The sequence below is a fragment of the Nannospalax galili genome, unplaced genomic scaffold (assembly GCF_000622305.1).
Source record: "Nannospalax galili isolate Female #2095 unplaced genomic scaffold, S.galili_v1.0 scaffold1143, whole genome shotgun sequence".
In the NCBI taxonomy this organism is placed as follows: domain Eukaryota; kingdom Metazoa; phylum Chordata; class Mammalia; order Rodentia; family Spalacidae; genus Nannospalax; species Nannospalax galili.
Genome location: NW_008350325.1, coordinates 92,078 through 97,244, shown reverse-complemented (window position 1 = coordinate 97,244; position 5,167 = coordinate 92,078). Strand labels below are relative to the sequence as shown.

At 50.9% G+C, this 5,167-nt stretch overlaps 1 protein-coding gene across 4 annotated transcripts in view; it reads right to left on the bottom strand.

Moving 5' to 3' along the window:
• The window catches only part of Spats2 (spermatogenesis associated serine rich 2), a 111,075-nt gene extending 108,284 nt beyond the window's left edge, over positions 1-2,791 (bottom strand). The window contains exon 1 of one of the 4 annotated variants that reach the window (XM_029570628.1): positions 1,557-2,791. The gene's annotated coding sequence lies outside the window, so the exon portion shown is untranslated. The other 3 variants (XM_029570629.1, XM_029570630.1, XM_008847556.3) reach the window with 3 other exon arrangements.
• Between the last annotated feature and the right edge of the window lie 2,376 nt (positions 2,792-5,167).

The following is a 5,167-nucleotide window of genomic DNA, read 5'->3' as shown; positions in this document are numbered from 1 at the left end:
GCAAAGATGAGTCAAAGACCTCAGCAGGTGGGTAGGGGAACAAAGAGGATTTTTTGCCCTGAGGGAACAGAGGCAGAGTCAGGAGTCAGAGTGGAAAGGAGTAGCATACAGGGAAGAGAGAGAGAGAGAGAGAGAGAGAGAGAGAGAGAGAGAGAGAGAGAGAGAGAAGAGGAAATACAAAGATCATATCCCAAGAAATACTTTTCCACAATATTCCCAAATCATATTAATTTCAAACAGGAAGGTATGAGGCAGCTTGATAACTTGGAGTCAGCATCTCTAAACAATTTCAAGGCAAAACCCCAACTCTTCCACAAGCATAAAACCATTATCAGATAGTAGGTACCTGAACATTTCTCAGTAGGAAAGTGAAATTCTAATAGAGGACAGATAACTCAGATTTTATTACTTTTCAGTCCAAACACCCTGAACACCATAATATTACTGACCTCACAGCAAGATATTTCTGGTGACGTGTCTTCTCCTGCTTCACTAAATTCCCTGAACCTACGGGGAACTAATATCACAGGTATGCCGTACCAATAAAATGGACCTCAAATCATAATAAAATTATTAGCAAGGGGCCAAGCCTAAGACTAACCGACTTTCTAAAGTAATCCAATCATCTTGGATGACTTAGGGGAGGATAACCCTCTAGTGCACCTACCCTACACTCTTGTTTTAATTCATAATCAAACTCATTTCTCTGCCTCTCTTCCCATTTCCCTCTCAAATTCCAAAAAACGCCCTTCTATCCCTTATCTTTAATCCCATAATGGCACGCAAATCCTTAAGGTCCTCTGACACCCATGCAGAAGACTTTACACGTCCCCAACTCACTGCCCTTCACATCCCAATGACCCATTCTTTCATTCTTTTCGCTCTCACGCGTGGTTTCTTGAATCCAGCACCGCACAGGCGCTCCCACCAGAGTCCCCCGCACTCCATTGTTTCTCGGGCCTACCCTTTGGAAACTCCCCAACTCCGACCTTCGTGTGCTTCGCCGCCCCACAAACCCCAGAAACCCTCGACCCTCGGAGCAAGCCAGGTCCCAAAGGGCTCACGGGCCCCTCCTCTCGGTCCCCCAACCCCCAACAACTGCCCCAGTCCCCTTTCCCTGCCTAGAGCCCGCCATCCACCTCCGGCCCGTCTCCGCCGCACTAACCCCTTCACCCAGCAACACCCGCTGCCTCACCTAGCCCGGGCTCCCCGCAGCCGCCGTGTCCCCCAGTTCCGGGCGGTGCGTCCCGGACGCTCCGGGTCTAGGAAGAGGAAGGAAGAGCCTCCGCCTCCTTCTCGGGAGCTGCGGCCGCCGCACTCCTCCCCCAGCTCTCCCGGGGCCGAGGCCGCCCCGCCCCTACCCCCGCTTCGCTGCTTCCCAGGTCCACCGGCCGGCGCGAGACACTCGCAGGCGCCGCTGGAACCCGAGTGCCGGCAGACGGCCCGCGACCCCCGCCCGGACTCACGCTGCACCGCCCGCCGCCCCTCGGAGCCCGCGCGTGCGCGTGCGCCCCAGCCAGCCGGAGCGCAGGGCGCGTACTCGAGCCGGCGCGAACCTGGTCCGCTGAGCGCCAGGCTGCGGCCGAGGGCGCGCGCGCGGGGCTGAACGCGAGGCGGACGCCTTCGAGGCGGGGAGTGAGCGGCCGAGTTGCGGGAGCTGAGGAAGGACCCCGGCGTTGAAGGAACGAGTGGAGGCCAGTAGGGAAGGAATAGGTGAGATACGCACGCGTCGGGGTGCAGTACCGTCAAAGGCCAGGAAAAGGCGGCCGGACTCGGAGAGGGCGACCGCGCGCCCGAAGTGTGGGCTGAGCGGGAACTGACGGAAAGAGCCGAAACTCCCCGGAGGTGGCCGAAGCGGCCGTGAGCGGAACCGCGCGCGGCTTTTTGCCCTAGGACGCAGGGACCACCCTCTCGGGCCTCGCTTCGAGCCGCCCACGACTCAGCCCTAGCACTGTACAATCCCGTCTCCTTCCGGACCCACCTTCTGCTCCTAAAGATCCTCTTGGCGTCACCGGCTGTTGAAAATGCCGGACCTCCAGACGCGCGGCTCTCGGCCTGCTGCGAGTTGGTGAGGCAGGGTCTGGAGAGAGGATGCTACGGGCTAGCCTCGAGCAACCTCGCGGGCGAACTGAGTGTCCCGTGAGCGTTCGCGGAACACTCCGCCGTAGTCAGTGCACGCCCAGCCGCCTGCATCCCGCTACGTGGCTGTGGTCAGCAAGGTCTGCCGCTGGTGCACTTAAATGCTCTTCGGTTTTCATAGTAACAGCACCCTCCAACCTCTCCCGGACCAGAAGCATCTTTTGAGTCGGTGTTCTCCACCGTGACTGGTCAGGAGAACGTAGTAGCAGGGTCCCCCTCGTAGGCAAGTCCAGCCTGCATTCAGCCAATGAACTTACTGAAACTTGAAATCTGTTTTGGAAGTTTGTTTTTTATATTTCAAGTGTGGGCTTTGTAGATGACAATGCCATGTCAAAAGGTTCGATATACCTGATGGACGCTGGAATTTAGACTAAATCACAGAAAAGAAAAGAAAAAGCAGCCCTAACCTGTGGTTCTGAATTTTGCATGTATAGGTCAAGAATCTGAAGCCAAATCAGTTGTGATGCACATTTGAAATTCCAGCACTCTAATCCCAGCACTCTGGAAGCCGAAAGTGAGAGAAGTACAAATTTCAGGCCAGCCCAAGATGAAGCAGGTCCCTCTTTCAAAAAACTTGGAACCTAGGGCTAGAGAGATGGTTTAGTGGTTAAGAGCATTGGCTACTCTTGCAAAGAACCAGGGTTTGGTTCTTAGCACCCACAGGTCCTGTAAGTCCAGTTTCAGGGGATCTGATACCTTCTGGCCTCCATGGGCATTGTACAAGGCAGTGCACTTACATGCAGGGAAGATGTCGTACATGCTTGAAGTCATGAAATCAATCCCTAGAACCTATGTAAAAAAGCCAGAAGTGGGGCTCGGGTTTATAATCTCAGCACTAGGTATGATGGGGACAATCCCTGAGGCTCGCAGGTTAATTGGGGCGTAGCCTACTTGAGTTCCAGGTCAGTGAGAGAACCTGTCTCGAAAAACAAAAGATGGGTAGCTCCTGAGGAATGAGACCTGAAGGTTGCCCTCTGGGCTTCGTATACACAGGCAAACACACACACACACATACACATAAAGAAGCAAAAGGCCAGGACATCTAGCCAGACAGAACTCTGAGTTCAAGGCCAGACTGCTCTACATAGGGCATTCCAAACCATTTTAGGGCTAAATATTTAGATCCTCTCCCGAAAAAAAAAAGGGGGGGCGCTGGAGAGATGGCTCAGAGGTTAAGAGCACTGACTACTCTTGACAGAGGACCCAGGTTCGTTTCCCAGCACCCACATGGCAGCTACAAACTTTCCTTAACTCCAGTTCCAAGGGAATCCGAAGCCCTCTTCTGACCTCCACAGCATTGCATGACACGGGTACACTCAACGTGCACGCAGGCAATACACTCATACACATAAAATAAAAATAATAAAATATTTTTTAAAAAAGACTAGATAAGGCACTAAAGGCACTAGATCAAACATCTACTGATGAATCTTTCAAATTTTCAAACTGAAGCAAACCAAATATCTGCTCTCTTTTCTTTCACTAAATTGATGTAAGAACCCAGTGAATGGTGGATGCTGTCTAGGCATTGGGCCACTGTTGTTGCCTGCCTTAGTGGGCTAGCTACCTGAGGACTCTCCGTTGGGGGCGGGGGGAGAGTAGGCTCGAAATTAACTGTGCAGATTTCGGGAGACTCACTCGGCAGTTAGCAAGCAAGCTCGTTTATTGTGCCGTTAGGGTTTTCTTTTATAACCCCTCCCCCCCGCCCGATCCTCATTGGTTCGTTTAGCTGTGTGTCTCCTCTTCATTGGTGTGGCTGCTGTCCTCTGTTCGCATCATTTGATGTTGTGCTTTATGCCAGGTTTTAGGGTAGCCTGAATAACGGAAGTATTTACTGACCCATTTCCCCACAGGCCACTCATAATGAAAACCAAAACATCATTACCCCTGATAAGAGTATCCAGTTACAAAGGAAGATAGTGTTATTAAATAATTGACTACAATGGCATGATAAGTGTTTAATGAGAGAAGTGCAGAATGATATAGGAAAACAAGGAATGAGTGGCTAGCTTTTCGACAGTTTCCCTTGCTTCCCAGGTAGAGTAAGAACAGAATACTATAACCCTGTTCATAGGGATTCGATTCCATGATGACTGGTTTCATCTATCTTAAAGCCATTCAGGAAATGCATTCATTGTAAAACGTTGCTGCAAAAGAAAGGTTTATTGGATGCCAAATAAAGTCCCCATTCTTTTTTTAATTATTAATTTTGGGTTTTTTTTTTTTTTTTTTGGTCTTTTTGAGGCAGGGTCTCCCTGTAGCCACAGCTGGCCTGAAACTTGCTATGGAGACCAGGCTGACCTCAGTGTCACAGAGATCTGCCTGCCTCTGCCTCCCAAGTGCTAGAATTAAAGGCATATGCCACCATACCTAGTCTGTTGGGTCTCAGGAGATGGCTCAGTGGGTAAGAGTGCTTGCTCTGCAAGCATGGGGACCCGAGTTCAAATCCTTAGCACCCACATAAAAAGCCAGGCATAGCTACACATGTCTTTAACCTCAACATTAAGAGGCAGAGACGGGTAGATCTGAGAACTCATTGGCTGGCCACCCAGCTAGCTGACGCAGCAACATTTGGGTTTAGTGAAAAACCCTGTCTCAAGCTAATGAGGCAAAGAGCAATAGGGGAACATACTTGATGCCCAGGCACCTGCACTGTCATACCACATACACATACCCAAACAAAAGCCCAGTCTGTTCATGTCATGCCTCTCCTAATAGGAGATCTTGGTCTAACGGAGAAACTATTTATTTATTTATTTACTCTGTGTGTGTGTGTGTGTGTGTGTATGTGTGCCATAGCACATGTGCTGGTGTGGAGGTCAGAGGAAAACTTGCAGTAGCTGGTTGTCCTCTTCTACCGTGTTGGTCTTGGGGATCAAACTGAGGTCACTGGGCTTGGTTGCAAGCACCCTTTCCCATTGAGCCATCTTACTGGCCCTAATGGAGAAACTTCTTATGTGTGCAGCTAGCCCACTCAAAGAAAAGGGAAGTTCTCTTAAAAAGAGGAGGATGGGGACATAGTGGCACA